The sequence below is a fragment of the Papio anubis genome, chromosome 4 (genome assembly GCF_008728515.1).
Source record: "Papio anubis isolate 15944 chromosome 4, Panubis1.0, whole genome shotgun sequence".
Lineage (NCBI taxonomy): Eukaryota > Metazoa > Chordata > Mammalia > Primates > Cercopithecidae > Papio > Papio anubis.
This window is the reverse complement of record NC_044979.1, coordinates 30,815,660-30,837,427: the sequence shown is the minus strand read 5'-3', so window position 1 is coordinate 30,837,427 and position 21,768 is coordinate 30,815,660. Positions and strand designations below refer to the sequence as shown.

At 42.2% G+C, this 21,768-nt stretch overlaps 1 long non-coding RNA gene across 2 annotated transcripts in view; it reads right to left on the bottom strand.

The window, feature by feature from the left end:
* Positions 1–285: 285 nt before the first annotated feature.
* LOC103883222 overlaps positions 286–21,768 on the bottom strand; it is a 60,055-nt gene continuing 38,572 nt past the window's right edge. The window contains exons 6-7 of one of the 2 annotated variants that reach the window (XR_004183435.1): positions 4,336–4,418; positions 286–1,606 (exon numbers count right to left, since the gene is read on the bottom strand). This is a non-coding gene — a long non-coding RNA (uncharacterized LOC103883222). Of the gene's footprint in view, positions 1,607–2,053; positions 4,419–21,768 lie in introns of those variants that run through there. The other variant, XR_004183434.1, reaches the window with a different exon arrangement.

Here is a 21,768-nt window from a genome sequence, read left to right as displayed (position 1 = left end):
AGAAGAATGAAAGTATTTCATTTACAGCAATATGGATGCAGCTGGAGGCCATTTTCCTAAGCAAATTAACATAGCCATAGAAAACCAAATACCACATGTTCTCACTTATAAATAGGAGCTAAACATTGGGTACTCGTGAACATAAAGATGACAACAATATAGACACTGGGGACTACTGGAGCAGGAAGGGAAAAAGAGGGACAAGGGTTGAAAAACTAACTGTTGGGTACCATATTCAGTACCTGGGTGACAGGATCATTCTTACCCCAAACCTCAGCATCATGCAATATATCCAGGCAACAAACCTGCACATGTACCCCTGAATCTAAAATAAAAGTTGAAAAAAATACATATATTCCATAGTACCAGTAAATTATGCAGGATTCCTCAAAACAGATAACATGCACAACGACATTTAGAATCATATTACTCTATCTGGACACCATTTTGCCATCTGCAAGACTCTACACTTAGTGCATCCTGCTGTAACTTTACCAGTTTGTCAAACTGGAATACTGCGTGTAGGTCCAAAGGCTTTGTGATGTAGACACTTAATGGATAAATCTATTTTAAAAAGGGAACCAAAACAAATTCCAGAAAATTCAGGGCATGTTAAAATATTTGGCATTCAAATAGAGGACCTGTTATAAAGCCTAGACATTTGTATACTTTTTGAAAGGGACTGGACTCCAGAGCCAGATGAACTAAGTTCTGCTAAGCTTTGACCCTGGAAAATTTAACTTCTCTGTGACTCAGTTTTTTCATTAGCAAAGTGGGGATAGGAGTAGTACATATCATAGGGTTGTAAGGAGAACTAAAAGTAAGTTAACATATGTAAAACACTTAGAATAGTGTCTGGCACATAGTAAGTACTATATGGGAATCAGCTGTTTTTACTTCTCAGGTACTAGAGGTAGGCGCTCCAGTAGGATGCCATTTTAGCATGACCAATACAAATGAGTCCCGTGGCTTGGCACTTCAGGATTCCTGAACCTGAAGATCCAACTGGGCTAATGACCTAGACTAACAGATGAGCCCTTCTATTAGCAACACAATGAGCTTGAAGTTCTCTTTCCTCCAAATGCCGTCAACCCTAAACATCCAGGTGCTGGAGAAGAGCAGATCCAGGTGCTCTGGATCAGCAGCTAGTAATTAATGAAGAGACACCATTAGGAGACTATCTATGGATACCACTTTGCAGAAAAGAGTGATACAGCAGAGTCTACCTATAATAACACTTATAAAACATTTTCGATAATTGAAAAGCACTTCAAGATTCAATATTTCAGAACTGTTGTTATGAGCATTAGTTACTGAAAAGGTTTGGATTTGTGTCCCTGCCCAAATCTCATGTCAGATTATAGTCCCCAGTGTTAGAGAAGGGGCCTCGTGGCAGGTGATTTGTTCATGGGGACAGATTTTCCCCTTGCTGTTCTCATGATAGTGAGTGAGTTCTCATGGGATCTGGTTGTTTAAAAGTGTATGGCCCCTCCCCCTTCTCTCTCTACCTCCTGCTGCGGCCGTGTAAGATATGCCTCCTTCCTCTTCGCCTTTCGTCATAATTGTAAGTTTCCTGAGACCTCCCCAGCCGTGCTTCCTGTACAGCCTGTGGAACGGGGAGCCAATTAAACCTTTTTTCTTCATATATTACCCAATATCGGGTAATTCTTTATAGCAATGCCAGAACAGCCTAATATAGTTATTACTATATTATAGAGATACAGGCATGCATAGAAAGATAACAACTTGGCTGGGTACCAGTGGCTCATGCATGTAATCCCAGTGCTTTGGGAGGCCAAGGCAGAAGAATTATTTGAGGCCAGGAGCTCAAGACCAGTCTGGGCAACATAACAAGACCCCATCTATACAAACAAAAAAGAAAGTTTTTTTTTTTTTTTAATTAGCTAAGTATGGTGGTGCACATCTGTAGTTCTAGCTACTCAGGGGGCTGAGACAGGAGGATCACTTGAGCCCAGGAGTTCGAGGTTTCTATGAGCTATGATTGCACCATTGCACTCCAGCCTGAACAACAGAACAAGACCAAGGAAGGAAGAAAGGAAGGGAGGAAGGGAGGGAGGGAGGATTTACTATTTTACATTGTCACTAGCAATGTATGAGTGATTCATTTTGTCCACGTCCTCACCAGCATTCATCATTGTGATTTTTCATTTTAGCCATTCTGATAGGCATGTAGCAATACCTCTAATACCTTGTTATGTTGAACATCTTTTCATGTGCTGATTTGACATCTGTGTAGTCTCTTCAGTGAATACTTGTTCATGCTTTTTGCCCATTTTCTAATTGAATTATTTGTTTTTTATTGCTAAGTTTTGAAAATTCTTTATATATTCTAAATACTGGTCCCTTATCAGATATGTGGTTTGAAAATCTCTTCCTCCAGTCTGTAGCTTATCTTTTCATCCCTTTGACATAGACTTTCTCAAAGCCAAAGTTTTTAAGATCCAATTTGTCAACTTTTCCTTTTATGAATTATGCTTTTGATGTCAAATTTAGAACCCCATAGTAACAGTCATCACATTGGAACTAGGGTGACCTATTCATCCAGGTTTCCCCAGGACTTTCCTGATTTTAGCACTGAAAGTTTCACATTCTAGGAAACCCTTCAGTTACAGAGAAACCACGACGGTCACCCAAACTAGAACCTGCCCCTCTTTTGCACCAAAGCAACAGTGAAAGGCCTAGTTCACTTTTAGGAACAGAAGACAGCACATACTGTGACTTAGAACCAGTACGTGAGGTCACTACACATGAGTATATTGTGATGCTACAAGGTTATGCCATGTGCAATGGCAACTTTGCCATTTCCTCCTTTACTATAATGGGCTTCATGCTCTAGAAAGGTGGGCTGGCAGGCAAACAGAGAGCTTCACTTACATGCTCATCCCTTAGATCCTGCACCCCCCATTCTGGAGTCTGGGATCTGAGACAGCTCTTTTCCCAATTCCCACCCACATCCTCCCCCATGTAGTTCAATCCTCTGAGCCAGGATCCTCTACCTTGGCTGCACACCAGAATCCCCTGAGTAGCTCTGCAAAAATGCTGATGACTGAGCTTCCTCCCCAACCAATTAAATTTGATCCCCTGGGAGTGGGAGTGGCGTCTAGGCATTTATCAATTGTAAAAAAATCCCCAAGTGATTCCCAGGTGTGGCTAGGGTTGGGCCTCCCTGCTCCAGGCTGTAGGAGTGTAAACCAAAGGGGAGTAGGGATGAGATCTGTCTGCTACCACTGTAGCCACAGCACCTGGTACAGCACCCACCTATAGTAGGCCTCTGATATATATTTGGTAATTTTTTAAATGAGTGAATAATACAGAAATAATCAAAGACAGAGATCAAATACCACTTACTTTGTCTCTGCTGCTTGAAACTGAAGAATCAAATCAGGTGCAAGATAAACTGTAAGATAAGCCTACCTAAAACTAGGCTGTCCCCACACCCTTCCTAATCTCCCAAAAAAGCTAGTGGAGTTGAAAAGCCAAGAAATTCCTCATTGCATCAATGGGCATTTTTATTCTCATCATGTTACAAATGGATATTTGGCTCTGGGACAGTGAGAGTGCACCTCGTCTCCAGGTGAGTTAGAATCCAGAGCCCCTGGCAGCATCAGCCTCACCAGGGAGCTGGCTAGAAATGCAGATTGTCAGGCCCCATTCCAGACCAACTGAATTAGAATCTATTTTAACAAGAGCCCCAGTCATCCACATGCTCATTAAAATTTGGGAAGCACCCATCCAAACCAAATGACTGAGAAGTGATTGTGGGATAGAATCAGGTAGCTGTCCTGGGAGAGCAATGACCCCGCATCCCTCACTCCAACCACACAGAGGTCAAATCACAGCGTTATTGGCCTTCACAAAATCCTGTGAGGCATCTTGGGACTTGAATCTCTAACCTTTCAAGTCTAAGCCTTGAGCTTGGAAGATTCATGAATGAGCAAACCAACGCAGCAGAGAAGAACCTGCGGATGCCGTGTCATGTGTTTTTGATTTCCTGAAGGATTTGGGTGATGACAGGACTAAGTATCATCCTGAGATGAATTGGAGAACGTGGCAGTGTCTCTGAATTACCCAGCAGCGGAGGCAAGCTCCCTGGAGTTGCTGTGGGAGGCAGAGTGGGTGGGCCTCCGCGCTCCCACCCCCACGTGGCCAGAGTTTTGTAATTCCCACATGACGTCCACTGTGCTGGGCAGTCCCCTCACAGCACAAGGCCCCCTAGAAACCCTTGCTTGTCTCTGTCCCCTCCAGCATTTTAGTTAGCATGTCGGCATCCTCACCAGTGTTAACGATTGGGAGCTTATTATTTTCATCACTTACTTCTTTCTAAAAGCAGCCATTGCTGGAGTTTGACGATGAAAAGGGATGGCTGTGGTCATTTTGTACATCAGGGGCACTTATACCTGCAAGGAAATAATTTATTTTTTGCAAATTCTAGATACCTGATTGTACTCCTTTATGCAATTTTCTCTAGATTCTAGTATTATCTATGCATCCCTTCCTGCAGAGATGATAGCTTATGCCCACCACAAGTTTATAGAGAACAGCTCCAAAACCAGGCTAAACATCGATGAAAGAGAGAAAACCTCAACAAATTTCATCCTAAGTCCCTCTCTGCCCTCTACCCTAACCTGAGTGTGGTGGCAGAGACACAGAAGCACCAGAATGGGCTCTCTCGGGTAGAAACTGTGCTGAAACAATTATGCTTTGCTCATGATGAAATTGCTTAAACTATTTGCTGCTTTACAACATCATATACGGAAAACATTTTTCTTGCCTAGACATGGCTTGAGGCAGTTTTTGCATTCTGCATCAGGAGGAAATTGATTAATGTGAATGTTTTAGCTGTGGTTGTTGTTTGTGTATAAACTTTTGTTGAAACAAGTACGACAGAATAAATGACCTTTATGTAGACACCTATTAAGGCACTAAAAGGCTTGGCTACATTCATCTGAGATGCATACACATAACGAGTAGAACAATAAAGGGATCAGCAGCTGCAAGGAGTTGAATTGAATTCTTCAACAATAGAAAAGTTTTTCAGACCCAAATACCAGCAATCAAAGAGAATTTTTGCAGATAATCCAAGAGAAAGAAAAAAAAAAAAATGCTAGCCAACTTTGCACCAGTTAGCATAAGGTTGCCATCTGAAACATGTCAGCTTAAGAGCAGACCATACCTCCATTCTTTTGCCCAACTGCAGTATTCAGAACTGTTTCCCCAAATAATCCCAGATGGCATGCCACAAAATTTCAATTCATTTTAAAAGCTTTCTTTGCTGTTATTATGTGATTGAAAGTGCAAAAGCAAGTTGCCATTCTCATGGCACTATTTGCATTGGCTATTATCCCCTAAAATCCCCTTTAAACAGCTACATTGTCAGCCCATAGGCCTCATTTAGAACGACAAAAAAGCCCAGATTAATTCGATCAAAGAAAGAGCCAAGTACAAAATGCACTTTTCAAACTGTATCAGAGTGGGTTCGCTTTACAGATCGCTTTGGGGCAAGAACCGCAGCGGAAAGAAAGTCCTGAAATAAAGCTTGGTTACGAAGCGAAATAACTAGGTTTGGCTCCCCGATTGATTTGAGCATCTCAAGGCGAAATCTCCAATTAAAAATTCTTCGAGGGAAATGTATTTAAATATAAATGCTGAAACAGATCCCCACAAATTGCAGCATCCCATTTGTATCCTTGGCTTTCAGCCACCATTCTCGGGAGGCAGCTTGAAGCCCTGCCTGGGTAACCTGGTTAGTACGAGGCATTTCTGAAATCTCACACTCTGAATCAAGCCAAAGTACTTTGCACTTGTAAAAATGTCTATCTGACTTTTCTCAGCCCATCCCAGAGGAAATGTTTTACGTTACCACAAGAAAATAAATTGCTGGAAAACAAAGGAAAACAATGATGACACCATTTCTTTCCGCAAAACAAAACATGCTAGGATTCAGGTTGAATTCCGCGATGATCCGCGTGCTGCAAGCCCAAGTTCATACAGGAACGCTGACCGGGCTGTCTGCTAGTCGCATGGTGTGCTGGTTTGTTTTAGTCTCACCTGGGGGTCTGAAGGTGGGGGAGAAGGCTGGGGTGAGCCAAGCTGGAGTTTGGATTTCTTAGGGACGCTCCATTAGTTTCCTAGGCAGGGTTAGCAGCGTCTGTTACCACTGGAGATGGTGCAGCGGCGGGCTGCAGCCGGCATGTTGCACTGAAGCTGTTCCCTTCAACGGCTGCTTTTGTGTGCTGAGAACATTTTACTGAGGAGGGAAGGGCTGCACAAAGGTAGGGCTACCGGGCATGTGCAGCAAGATGTGCAATTGCCTCTTCAGGGACTGAACAGGACTCAGAAAGCACTGAAAACAGGCAGCTCCAGCAAATATGAAAGTCATCTGCAGGAAGGAGCAACCAGGGACGATTTTTGCCGGTTGTTTGGGCTCAATCTTTTGCTCCAGAAGAAATGAACTCAAAATTCTGGGCTGTCTGCTGCTCCCCAAACCCACTCTGGAAACAAAAGACCATCATGCTGCTCTAATCATCGCACAAAATGTTTAGAAAGGGCGCTGTTACAAGGGGCTCCAACCTTAATACCCTGACCCAAACTTCTTGGTCATATGCTTAGCTAGATATTGACAGAGCTAATAAGATACTCAAATTTCTCGTAAGTGTTCACCACCCCCAGCCACCAAATCCTTCTAATCATCTTGAGAATTATCTAGCGAAAACAAATATGGATGCAAAACTCTGCAAACTAAAAATGTTACCCCACCTCCACCCCTGGAGTCAGGAAGAGAGGGAAAGAAGTCAATGGTGAGCACATACACAGGAAAGAGCATATGGAATTGAATTGTTTTCAGCGATGGAAAATATTCAGTTTTCCCCCAAATCTTCTAAATTATTTGCAGTCCTGATAGTCCTATTAATTACAGCAATACAGTACAAAGAAAAAGAGTTCTGATTTTTTGACAGCTGTATAAACTTTCTGAAATTCTGCAAACCTAAACCTGTCAAGGAAAGGTAGAAAGGCAACCACCTGTGTTGATTCCTTAGGAGACAAAGCATGTCACTGTGAGAAAATACACTCCAAGGAATTTATTTCTAGTGAGTTTCAATAGAATGTTAACTGGTTGGAATGAGAATGTTCGCTGTGACTTTTAAGTCTCACTGGAGCCCTAGATGAAAATACAACGAATTCCTTTTGATGATAAATACTTGTTTGACGACAAGTCAAGAATATTCTAAGCAAAATGAGAAAGGAAGATCAGCGCCTTCCTCATTAGCACCACTGCAGGCTTCAGAGACCAAGGTGATTCCACCAGCACTCATAAGGACATTGTTTAAAACAAATCTAAGCGAGTTTGTTTCTTGGTTTTGTTTTTGTTTTGTTTTTTTTCCATGGGAATGTGAGAATAAGAGAAAAGATGCCATGGTATATTGTAAAAGTCTTGTTAGGAGCTCTGAATTCTAGTCCTGGCTCTGCCTCTAAGTAACAGAATGACCTTGAACTAGTCACTTTATCTCTCTAGTTGTTACTTTCCTCATCTATAAAATGAGAAAGCTAAACTAGATGATTTCCAAGGGCAGTATCAAAAATAACATCAAAGAATGATGAGGGCGTTCCTCTGGAGAGTGCATATAATTGTAATATAATGGTTCCAGAATATGCTTCTTGTATTGTGTGCTTTCTACATATCAGAAGCAACTTCCTGGCCCAGTAAGGAGATTTGAAGGTTTTCTCTTAGCCTCTTAGAGGCTCCAGTCCTCTCTATGCTACACAAATGAATGAACTTGAATGTGGTCAATTTAAAATTTTCAGCCAGTCAGTCATGACTAACTGAACCAAATGACCCAAAATCCAAATCCTCCTTAGGAAATCCTGCATTACCTATCAGGGCCACCGGCCTCTGTTAGTCCTCCAGAAACAGCCTTTATGTCTTCTTCTGTCAAATGGGAAAACAGGATGCCATTAAAAAAAAAAATTATTTCACAAATACTTCTATTGGGCATTTTGTATTTATAAAGAAGAAGTCTTTAGTTATAAATACTTCCATTACTAGTATCAGTATCCATGAACTCATTCAAGAAATATTTATTTATTTATTTTTGAGATGGAGTTTCGCTCTTGTCACCCAGGCTGGAGTGCAATGGTGCAGTCTCAGCTCACTGCAACCTCTGCCTCCCGGGTTCAAGCTATTCTCTTGTTCCAGCCTCCCGAGTAGCTGGGATTACAGGTACATGTCACCATGCCTGGCTAATTTTTGTAATTTTAGTAGAGATAGGGCTTCACCATGTTGGTCAGGCTGATCTCGAACTCCTGACATCAGGTGATTCACCCACCCCGGCCTCCCAAAGTGCTGGGTGGCACAAGCCACCATGCCCAGCCAATAAATATTTATTATTGAGTGCCGAGTTTGTGCCAATCACTCTTCTTATATTTATAGGTCAGTAAATATAAGAGCAAAAAAGAATGACAAGTTCTCTGCTCTCATGGAGCTCATGCTCTAATGGGGGCAAGGCAAGGAAAATAAACAAGCAAAGATAAAATTAGAGATAGGGAGATGTGATAGATACTGGGTGGACTCTTTGAGATGACCTTTAGGCTAAGCTACGTATCACAAGAACCAGCATGCACACATCGGGGAGAAGAGCATTCTGGGCAGAGGGAACAGCTAGTGCAAATGATATAAGATTTAAAAAGAAATTATTTAGGCAGATAGTGAGGGTATGGGAGTCCTTGGTAAGGTTTTCCTTTTAATGAAAAGCAGCCCCAAAATCATTTTCTTTTCTAACAAGAGCAGCCTATAAAATCGAACTGCAGACATAGACAAGCAAGCTGGAAGCCTGCATGGATGAATGCCAGCATTTGTGCCAACAGGACTAGGCACAAGTCCTGGGACTAGGCATCTTCAAAATGGCAGCTCCATGTTCCCTTCTCTTTGACAGCCATATGTACAGTAAGGAGCAGATAAGATGGCACTGACCAAGTGGAAAGTCCATTTGTATAATAAAATTAGGGTGGGATGGCCAGTCTTCCCTCCTGCTATGTAAACATCCCACCTGATCCAACCAATCTGTGGGCCCTACATAAATCAGACACCATCTCCTCAAGCCTGCCTATAAAATCTGGTGTACAACTGCCTTGGACCAGATTTCCCTTTTGGGCGCCCCTCTCTCTTGCAAGAGAGAGAGCTGTTCTTCCTTTTCTTTCTTTTGCCTATTAAACCTCTGCTCCTAAATGCACTTCTTGTGTGTGTCCATGTCCTTAACCTTCTTGGCACAAGAGGACAAACTCCGAGTATTTACCCCAGACAATGATGCCACTTCACAAAATCCTAAAAAAAATAAAAGACAGAAATCCAGTGTGGCTAGAGAGGACAACAGGAATCAGACTCTGTCCATCACTCAATTTTCTGCTAACTACAAGAGGCAGCATATTAGAGAGTTTTAAGCAGGACAGTGACATGATCTACTTTAGTTTTGTTTTTGTTTTTGTTTTTGTTTTAGACGGAGTATCGCTCTGTCACCCAGGCTGGAGTGCGGTGGCGCCATCTCAGCTCACTGTAAGCTCCACCTCCTGGGTTCATGCCATTCTCCTGCCTCAGCCTCCTGAGTAGCTGGGACTACAGGCACCCACCACCACGCCCGGCTAATTTATTTTTTGTATTTTTGGTAAAGACAGGGTTTTACCGTGTTAGCCAGGATGGTCTTGATCTCCTGACCTCGTGATCCGCCCACCTCGGCCTCCCAAAGTGCTGGGATTACAGGCATGAGCCACCGCACCCAGCCTACTTCACATTTTTAGAACATTACTCCTGCTGCTATGTGAAGAATGGATTCTAGGCAGAGCCACTGTAGAAGGAATGAGAAGTATTGGGAAGTTACTGCAATAGTACAAGTAAAGGAACGTGGCTTTGTCTGGGAAGCAGTCATAAAGATGGAGAAAAGCAAACAGAGTCAAGATATATCTTGGAAGATGTTTTACTGGAGTAATGGGGGTAAGTATAGCGGGTGAGGGATACCAAGGGAAAGAGAAGAACAAGTGTTAACTTGTAGATGTTGGAATTGAGCAACTCAGTGGGGAAGAAGCAAGCCTGATGCAGTGGCAGAAATAATGAGTTCCTTTATGGCCATGTTAAGTTTGAGATGTCCTGTTAAATGTCCACGGAGAGAGATTAAGTAGGCAGTTGGACACATGAGTTTGGAGTTTCAGGGACAAGTCAGGGTTGCAGATGAGATTTGTGTGTCATTAGGATAGGGTGAATGATTCTCACAGTCAATTCTAATTAAGACACAGAAACCCTCTGATCCAATTCACCTAGGACCTGTAGTTGACTGAGAAGCCAGACATCTCTTCTGTGCTGCTTCAGGGCTCTCAGTCTCACTTGAATCCAGGGATTTTGGTCACTTGCTTTGTACCCAGCTGCCAACCCAACAGCACTTACCTTTGTGCCCTTATCCCACATCTGTCACATCCAACACCCAAATTTTCCTATTAATATGCCAAAGACCTCCTGCTAAGGTAGCCCTGCTCAGCCCCCACCTAGTTACATTTGGGAAGTGCAAGAAAATTCATGCCCTGTGGCGTGCATGTTTGAGGTATGATGACAGCTGACAGATAAATTCTTCTCCCTTCCACCTCCATATGTACTGCCCTGAAAGAAAAAAAATCTCTCAAGACTGAGAATTCTGTCGTTCTCAAATATAAGTAGCGACCAGTTGAATAATAACATGTTTATCTTTTCTCACTCTCTTCTCCCACCTCACTCCCACTTTTCCCTCACCCTTCTCCCCACGATCGCACTCAAAAGGCAGCAATCCACTCAGGGGTGCAAGCTGCTTTGCCACTTTATCACTTAGCAGATCTGGTGGTGCTGAAAGTATCTGGTATCTGTGGTGGATAAGAATAATTCATGAAGCATCTGGAAATCCTTAACAGGAGTGTTAGCTAGGGTTCTAAAGCAAGGCCACAGCTTCTGTGGCCAACAGCTATTTTCCATTTGTAAAACAGCTGCTGGCATACCACTGAGACCTAGTAGAGACTGAGCACCTGACCTTGGGGCACCAAATGACTATGCAACTGAAATTGCCCATCAAGCTGGATATGAGCAGACTCACAGAATCACGAGTTCAGGCAAGCACAGCAGCAATTCACTGTACGATGAAAATGGTATATTCAGGATTGGGCCTGAGCAAGTCCAGAAGGAATGAATAAATCACATCAATAGGTAGCCCAGATTCCCATTCACCTAACTCCATTGTACTAACACCTCTTCCTCAATTCACTCTCACAGCCTGGTAAAGGGTTTCCTAATACCAATTAACAGAGGAAGGAAAAACTCAGCCATGATTCATATAATAGATGGGTCAATATAATACATTGGTGGTAAAATACAATAAACGATGCTGCAGCTGCATTACCCAGGAGCAAGCCTTAAGGACAGTGATAAGGAAAATTCTCCCTGTAGGCATAGCTGTAAGCAGTATACTTGGTGATTCACTCTATATGGAATGGTCTGAAGTAAAGATATATATTGATTCCTAGGAAGTGGCAAAAATGGCTAATTATTTGGTCAGAGTCCTGAAAAAAACAAGATTAGAAAATTGGAAATGAGGTCTGGGGAAGAGGCATGTGGCTGGACATATGGATATAGGTACTAAGTGCCTAGATCTTTGTGTTCCACCAGAGAGCATCCCTCCTAGACAAGGCTCTCACCATCTGGATGAACAGGGTGACTTGTTTATGAACATTTTTGGTCACCACAGTGCTGGTGCAATAGACCCATGCCATTTGGCTCATACATAGGCTCCATCCATGTTGCCATGCCAAGGATGCACCCAATAGCATTAATTGCTCCTCAATAAGGTCAGCATACCTAATACCACTGCTGAGTGCCCAACTTTTCAACAGCTGAGACTGACACTGAGACATTGATATGGGACCACTCCTCAAGAATTACACTTACATCACCTTCTGCCTCAGACAGAAGAGATCTTTTCAGGTTTGATACCTGCTTTAGATTAGTTTTGCCTTTCCTCTCCATAATGCCTCCACCATCCAAGCCATCCAAGGTTTACACATGCCTATTCTGTTGACACTGTATCACACATAATATTGCCTGGTGTGAGGGACCCATTTTACATTAAAGGAAGGTGACGATGGACATGTGACCATGAGCTCCACTGTCTTACCATACATTTCATCGCCCTGAAACATCCAGGCTAATAAGACAGTGTAATAGCCTGTTAGGATTCATTTAATGTGCTAGAATAACACTCTGCAAACTTACTGTGCTCTTTTCCACTTTGTGATCTAGGCATTGAACCAGCAAGCAGTAGTACATGGTTCTGTGTCTCCAATAACTAGAATATCCAAGTCCAAGAACCAGTGGGTAGAAGAAGGATTAACCCTTTTCATCATAATTCCCAATGACTCACATAATGTGTGCTTCCCATTCCCTAAGCCTTAGGCTCTGCTTGCACTAGGAGGCCTGGTCCTGGATGGGGATACTTCCATCAGGGAATACAGTAAGATTTCTACTGCCTTGAAGCCTTAACTTCTCCTTGCTCACTTTCATTTCTTCTAGTAGATCAACAGGCAGATGCATGAGTTTATTTCTAATTATCATGAAAAGCTAGGTAATGCTATACAATGGGATCAAGAAGGAGTATGTCAGAAACCCCAGGGGACTCACTGGAGTATTTCCTGGTGCTTCCATGCCCAGTGATATCAGTAAATAGACCATTGAACAACCAGTGCTGACCAAGCTAAGGCAACTAAGGACGAGGTCCCTCAAGGATGGTCTGGGTCACTGTACCAGCAAAGAAACCCACACACTGGTCAAAGTTTTAGCCAAGGAAGAGGGAAATCTGGAATAAGTGGTAGAGGAGAGAGATGTTGGGGCTGTAGTTCATTTTACTCTCTCACTAAAAATCTTTTCAGAAACTGCAGCTGGCCACACTTTTGAAGACGACTGAATTACTGCTTGTACCTCATTTCTCAGGGAAGACATAAAGACATCTTCACATCACAAAAATAAAGGCCACGTATTATAGTGTGAAAGCCAGATATGATGCGGGGAGGGGTGGGGTACAGAGCTGATTTGAGTGATGCAAGAGGAGAATTTTATCAGTATCTCCTATATACCAGTTCAGATCTTGGCCTTCCCTCATCCCTAGGCCTTTGGCCGCTTGTTTCAGACATAGCTGCAACTGTAATGACCTTCTCCATGTGGACTCTGACCCACTTCAGTCAAAGAAAACCTGGTAACATCTTGCCCCCTGCCTGTGCTGTGCACTCCTACCACTTGCCTCAGTGCATCCCTATTGACACCAAGACATGATACAAACAGACCCACTTAGTGCCCATTAGAGCCAGCTGCAAGACTTTCAGGTCCCAGTACAAACTAAAAATGTGAGGTCATTTGTTCGAAAAGCAGGAAAAAGCTTTTTCCTTTCTTCCACAGTGTCTCTCTTGACCTCTCATGGTCTATCTTATTTTTCTATTTAGTGTTACACTCCCTGGGGCACAGGATGAGTGCAAACACTCCCAGGAGTCAAGGATCCCTCCCCATGGCTGAGCATACACAACGCAGCCCTCCCCATGCTGGAGTCCACATCCCCACAGAGGAAGAGGGCTGAGGCAGTATGACTAAGGGAGCAGGCTGCTGAGAACACACCCTCCTGAAAGGCAGGAAGAAGCGGGGGAGACAGGACTACCTGTGAGCCCAGGCTCCAACCCACCAGCGCATACTTTCTTGTCCCTCAGACTTCACTTACAAAACACAAATTCAGAGATAAAATTATTAAGAATTTCAAAACAGTGACTGCAAAGCATTAAACCCCAAGAGTGGGACCTCTTCTGATCCCAGGGCCCCATATGACTCCACAGGCCACCACCCATGAAGCTGGCACTGGTCCTCATGCATGCCCAACTGTGAGTATAAGGGAATTAATGCCCCATGGAGCAAACTTTTAACCAATGGGAGATGGATGCCTGCAAGTAAATGCTTCTTTCTTCTTACTGTATGTACCACCTTAAGAAGCACTCATTTACATAGCCTCTTGGAAACAGTATTAGTCCATTTTCACACTGCTGTAAAGAACTTCCCTTGGTCTCAGTAATTTATAAAGGAAAGAGGTTTAATTGACTCAAATTTCCACATGGATGAAAAGGCCTCAGGAAACTTACAATCATGGTGGAAGGGCAAGCAGGCACCTTCTTCACAGGGTGGCAGGAAGGACAGCAACAAAGCAGGAACTGCCAAACACTTATAAAACCATCAGATCTTGTGAGAACTCACTCACTATCATGAGAACAGTATGGTGAAAGCTGCCTCCATGATCCAATTACCTCGCACCAGTTGCCTCTCTCTACACCTGGAGATTACAATTTGGATGACAATTCAAAATGAGATTTGGGTGGGGACACAGAGCCAAACCATATCATTCTGCCCCTGGTCCCTCCCAAATCTCATCTCCATTTCACGTTTCAAAAATCAATCATGCCTTCCCAACAGTCCTTCAAAGTTTTAACTCATTCCAGCATTAACCCAAAACTCCAAGTCCAAAGTCTCATCTGAGACAAGGCAAGTCCCTTCGACCTATGAGACTGTAAAATCAAAAGCAAGTTAGTTATTTCTAAGATATAATGGGGGTACAGGAATTGGATAAATTCTCCCATTCTAAATGGGAGAAATTGGCCAAAACAAAGGGGCTACAGGCCCCATGCGAGTATGAAATCAGTGGGGCAGTCATTAAATCTTAAAGCTCCAAAATAATCTCCTTTGTCTCCATATCTCACATCCAGGGCATGCTGATCCAAAGGGTGGATTCTCACAGCCTTGGACAGCTCCACCCCTGTTGCTTTTCAGGGTTCAGCCCCGGCAGCTGCTCTCACAGGCTAGCATTGAGTGTCTGCTGCTTTTCCAGGTGCATGGTGCAAGCTGTCCATGGATCTACCATTCTGGGATCTGAGGACAGTGGCCCTCTTCTCACAGCTCCACTAGGCAGTGCCCCAGTGGGGACTCTGTATGGGGCTTCAAACCCACATTTTCCTTCAACACTGCCCTAGCAGAGGTTCTTCACAATGGCTCTGCCCTTGAAGCAGACTTCCTGGACACCTAGACATTTCCATGCATCCTCTGAAATCTAGGTAGAGATTTCCAATCCTCAATTCTTGACTTCCGGGCACCTGTAGGCCCAACACCACATGGAAGTCACCAAGGCTTGGGGCTTGCACCTGCTGATGCAATGGCCTGAGCTGTACCTTGGCTCCTTTTAGCCACATCTGGAGCTGGAGCATCTGGAACACAGGGCACCAAGTACTGACGATGCATACAGTAGCAGGGCCCTGGGCCCAGCCCCTGGAACCATTTTTTCCTCCTAGGCCTCTGGGCCTGTGATGGGAGGGGCTGCTGCCAAGATTTTTGACATGCCCTGGAGAAATTTTCCCCATTATCTTGGTTATTAACATTTGGTTCCTTCTCACTTACACAAATGTCTGTAGCTGGCTTGAATTTCTCCCCAGAAAATGGATTTTTCCTTTCTATTGTATCATCAGGCTGAAAATTTTCCAAACTTTTATGCTTTGCTTCCCTTTCAAATGTAAGTTCCAGTTTCAGATCATCTCTCTCAAGTTCAAAGTTCCAAAGATCTCTAGGGCAAGGGCAAAATGCCGCCAGTCTCTTTGCTAAAGCACAGCAAGACTGACCTTTGCTCTAGCTCCCAAGAAGTTCCTCATCTCCATCTGAGTCTGGACTTCATTGTCCATATCACTATCAGCATTTTGGTCAAAACAATCAACAAGTCTCTAGGAAGCTCCAAACTCTCCCACATTTTCCTGTCTTCTTCTAAGCCCTCCAAGCTGTTCCAACATCTGCCTGTTACCCAGTTCCAAAGTCTCTTCCACATTTTCAAGTATCTTTATAGCAGTACCCCACTCTCTGAGATACCAATTTACTATATTAGTCTGTTCTCACATTGCTATAAAGAACTTCCCTGAGACTAGGTACTTTATAAAGGAAAGAGGTTTCATTGACTCACAATTCCACATGACTGGGGAGGTCTCAGGCAACTTACAATCATGGCAGAAGGGGAAGTAGGCACCTTCTTCACAAGGGGGCAGGAGAGAGAGCAATGAAGGAGGAACTTCCAAACACTTATAAAACCATCAGATCTCATGAGAACTCACTGTCATGAGAACAGCATGGGGAAAACCACCCTAATGATCCCATCACCTCCCACCAGGTTCGTCCCTCTACACCTGGGGATTATAATTCAGATTACAATTCAAGATGAGATTTAGTTGGGGACACAGAGCCAAACCACATCAGAAACAGTTGTACAAGATCAGTAAATCAGTCATGTGAATCTAAGTGCAGTCCAGAGCAATTCAGCATTCTCATGTTAGCTCTCCCTCCCCTTTTCTTCATTCTGCTTAAATAGCATTCCTCATTAAAGTAATAGCACATAAGCCATTTTCATATGCTATGCATTTTCATTATAGTAACCCAGGCTAAGCAATCAGTTAACTGAAAAAGTAAGGAAGCAAAGAACACAGCAGGCATATTTTAATTTAAACATTTTATTTTAACTTAGAATGTTAATTTAAAATGTTTAAGTATGCACTCATTTGCCAACTTTCCAAAGGGTTTTTTTAAAGATTGGATCCACTGATTAAAGTTCTATATTGTCTTTATTGACTAAATCATATCATTCTGCCCCTGGCCCCTCCCAAATCTCATCTCCATTTCACATTTCAAAAATCAATCATTCCTTCCTAACAGTTCACCAAAGTTTTAACTCATTCCAGCATTAACATATCATTTACAATTTATAGACTTAATGTATTTAAAGTAAAACAAGAAATTAAAGACTCTTTTTAAAGCAACTTGAATATATAATTGTTTTAGATATAGATACATACATATATCTAGATAGACAGACAGACAGACAGACAGATAGATAGCTATTCTGATATTTAACAGTGGCCCCACCAATCTCACTTGGTAGTTTTATTTTAATGAATAGCTACATTAAGTTGTTACGAAGTATTTAATTTAGTTTTCATATAAACAACTATTTTTTCAACTAAATTCTCATAGATGAAGGTAGTATTTAAATTACACAATGACAATCAGAAATATAATACACATAATCAGTGTAAGAACAAATACAATTGCTTCCTATTAACATTCAGCACTGCTGATAAAAACCAAAGGCTATGGTGTCCTAGATCAGTAGTTCCCCAAGTACGTCCCCAGACCAGCAGCATCAAGGTCCTGAGAACTTATCAGAAATGTCAAGTTCTCAGGCCGCACTCCAGACCCACAGAATCAGAAAATCTTGAGATAATTCTGATGCACATGTAAATTGAGATCCACTGTCCTAGAGAACAGTTTAATAGCTGGGAGTATGCATGTGATGGCCATGATTAGCACACTTTACTAAGGAGATGGAGAGTCTGTTAATTTAACTAGTTTATTGAAGATCAGTTAAAATAACCACTGTGTTTTAGTTAGGATTAGGTTTGGTTCCATATAATTAAAAAATTAAAACTACAGTAGTTTGTATGAATATAGTTAACACTGCTGAACTGCACACTTAAAACGGTTAAGATGGTAAATTGTATATTATTTTTACTATAAAAAATAAATTTAATAAAATTAAAATTTGTAATTAAAAAACAGTGACTGAAACAAATTAGAAATTTATTTATCTTACATCAAAGAAATCCACAAGTAGACAGTCCATGACTTGTAAGGCACTCCACTAAGTGACCAAGGACCCAGGAACCTTCCAGCTTACTCTCCACCATGCCTCATATGGGGCCCTTATCTTCATGGTCCAAAACAGCTACTAGAGCTTCAGCCACTGCATCTACATCCCAGGTAAGAGAAGAGAGCAAAAGAAAAAACAGAGGTACCGCCTCTCTTAAAAAGAGGCTTCACAGAAATCCCATACAACACTTTGTTTCAATCTCTCATTGTCTAATAGTCACCTGGTAATGCAAAGGAGCATGGCAAATGCCTTCTAGCTTGAGGCAGCAGTATGCCCACTTACATCCTGAGATGCTATTGCTAAGGGAGAAGAGGAGAATAAATATTGGGAAACAATTAGCAGACTCTAAGTTACCCAACCCTAAAATGAAGAACTCCCTCGTGTAAACATTTCTAGACATTGCTGTAGGAAAAATACACACAGATTCAGCTTTTTAAAAAATCCATTAGATTTTTTTTAAATGAAAGTGGAAAGAAAAATACCCTTTGCTGAGGCGTGTTACATGCTGATCATTGTGCTTTGCATCTGTCATCTCACTGATTGTCTATCACCAGGTTTGATGGGAAGTCTAACTTACTTTCTGTGATAAGTAGGATGGGCTAGATTTGATGCAGTAAAAAGAAAACTCACTGGTTACTTGTTAGGAGAGAGATAAGAAGGAAGGGGAATCTTCCCCAGGGTCCCTGTCTTAGTTTAGGCTGCAATAACAGAATACCATAGCCTAGGTGACTTAAATAACAAATATGTATTGCTCACAGTTCTGGAAGCTAGAAGTCCAAGATCAAGGTGCCAGCAGATCTAATGTCTGGTGAGGGCTCTCTTCCTGGTTTAGAGACAGTTGCCTTCTTGCTGTATCCCCACATGGCAGGGAGAAAGGTGGGGGTTGAAGAAGTCAGGTGTCTTGTGACTCTTCTTATAAGGGCACTACTCCCATTCATGAAGACTCCACCCTCATGACCTAATTATCTCCTAAAGGCTCTACCTCCTCATATTGAGTGTTAGGATTTCAACATATGAATTTAAGGTGGGGAAACAAAAACATTCAGCCCGTAACAGTTCCCATAAGTCAAAACAAAAGACATAACCATGCCTAACTTCAGGCAGGTGACCAAGTGCCCAAGGAGATCTGGAAACATTAACGACTAGTAGCCCAGGCTTAATGAGGCCAGAAACAATGTCTTATTAACTTGGTATCTATCATCTATCCCACATCCTCACAGGTCCAAGGATTCCAGTAAATGTTGAATTGTTTGCTCAATGGAAGTTTAAAAATCCCCCCAAATTATCTTATCTAATCAATCACCTTTCTAGGACTACCCTCCAACCCCACCAAAATTAGCTTATGCAACATTGATTTCTAGAATTCATCCAGGCAGTGAAAAAATTAAAACTTGCTGAAAATTAGATTCTGCCCAACTCCATCACCTGCTACCATCCAGAGGAAGGACTTTCCAAAACAGACCAAGCACCAGTCCTCTAGTGGAAGAAACACTTATTTTGGCTTTTGTGCTGCAGTCCAATTTAATGTGTCAAAATTCTGTCTTTAATCTGCCTTTTTACACAACAGTAATAATAAATGTTGTTATGGGAATTAAATTTTTCAGATGATTGAGTTATACAGCAGGATAATCACTTTTGCTTTAATGAAGAATAAAGTATACGACACTGCTGGCATTGTAATTAGAGACTGTCAAATAAATAATTTAAGATGTGCTGTTTATGTAAGTCCCTAATTACTTCTGGGATTTGTACAGTAAGGTACAGTTAATGGTCTTTTCTGTCATTTCCCTTCTAATTGCATAAAATAAATAAGGCACTCTGTTAAAGAAAAATGGGTAACTAAATCATGATGAGTCAAAACCCACCTAATTAAGACATGAATGCCAGAATTGAGCCCAAAGCTGCTCATGGGCACACTTCAAATCATTACTGGATATCTCAAAAACAAACTGTGCTTAATATACCAGGGGAAACAGCCAGTGTTATACATCTGAGTATCTTCATCAGTACATTCCCGAGCCTCTAATGTCAGAACCTCAACATATTTAGCAGTGAAATGCTGGAATTAGATAACTTTACACCATATTTGGAAATAAATTTTATTATGTGGGTTTCCATCCAGTTACGGGAAAAAGGGGTCTTGATCCAGACCCTAAGAGAGGGTTCTTGGATCTCACAGAGGAAGAAATTCAAGGCGAGTTTCAGAGCACAGTGAAAGAAGCAAATTTATTAGAAACTACTCCATTGCAGAGTAGGGCATCTCCAGAAAGCAGGCCAAGGAACACATCATCTCTGTTTTAAGTTTTTCTTATATGGGCATCTTGTCTATGTAGAGACTAAACTAAGCTGTGACTACATGCAGGTGAGCAGAGAGCATAACAAAATGTATTATTATATCGATTTAAAGAAAACTATCTTTGACATTTTACCGTGTGAGTACATCAAAGCATAAATGTAATTATCTTGAAAGCATATATTGTTATGGGTATCAGGACATCTGGACTTTCTGTTGTTGTAGGAATGTGTCCTTGTAGGTCTTCCTCAACTATAAACATCTTAGGACCATTGATGATGACTGGCAAGGAATGTGTCTAGATAGTTTCAAGATGATGCTGAACTTAAAATCTTGTCACTCTCCTAGGCTCCTGCTTCCCTAATGATCCCACCACTCAACTCTCCAGTTCAATTCTGGATCCATAAACACTCTAAAAAGAAAAACTGGGCTGGGTGCGGTGGCTCACGCCTGTAATCCCAGCACTTTGGGAGGCCAAGGCGGGCGGATCACGAGGTCAGGAGATCGAGACCATCCTGGCTAACATGGTGAAGCCTCGTCTCTACTAAAAATACAAAAAATTAGCTGGGCGTGGTGGCACGCACCTGTAGTCCCAGCCACTCAGGAGGCTGAGGCAGGAGAATGGCATGAACCCGGGAGGCAGAGCTTGCAGTGAACCAAGATGGCGCCACTGCACTCCAGCCTGGGTGACAGAGCGAGACTCCGTCTCAAAAAAAAAAAAAAAAGAAAAAAGAAAATCTGGTCCTTGGAGCATTGTAGGCTTTTTATCTTTCTTATGATTTCCTGAACATGTTTGCTGGTCTGGACTCTGACGCAAGAGGGTGGAGAGAGAAGTGTGGCAGCCTTGAGGCACAGGACTCAGGATAATGGATCAGATAAGAGGTTCTAGGTTCATCTACCTGCTGGTATGTACCAAAGGCAAGGCTGGGAATGTGTCATTACAGAGGACGGGCAGAACCTAGCTTCAGGGTTGAGGAGGGGACAGGAAAAGACTGCTTTTTCATCAGAAGACTTCAAAGAGCTCAGCCTGGCCTGAGGGTGAAACAAGGTGGCCAAAAAGAGTGGCCCCTACTTCAGGTCTGGGAATCAAAAAGGAGAAAGATGAAAAGATCTGGAAGGAGGTATGAAATGTGTTACACTTTGACCTCAATTTCCTCAACTATGTATATTTTGTGTCCTAAAATCCCCTCGTATCATATTGAAAGTTTGTACAGATAAGCTTTGATAGTCTATTGATTGGATAATTCCTGCACTGCCACCAACCGTAATTCTTTGTGTGGTTTGGGGGGTTTTGTTCTTTTTTACTTTCTCCAAAACTGCCCAATATCCATCTATTTAATCTTAATTTAAAACTCTGCATGAATTCATTCTGGAAAGAGGGGAGTCTATAATTCTAACCAAGGGAAGAGTTAAATTGGTAAATGGCTTGGAATACACTGAGTTTGAAGTGCCTGGCACTCCTAGATGGAGACATTGCATTGACTCCCTGAAGATGAAGCTTAAGAGAAAGCTCTGAACTGGAGCAGAGATTTGGGAGTCATGTGGTAGGTGGCAATTAAAGCAAGGACACTGGATGCTTACCCAAGAGAGTTGTCAAAAGAGGACCAAAGACAGAACTCAAGCAAACACATGTTTCTTAGCAAGGTTGAGGAATAAGAGGCAATTAAGTCATACATATAAGAGGAGAAG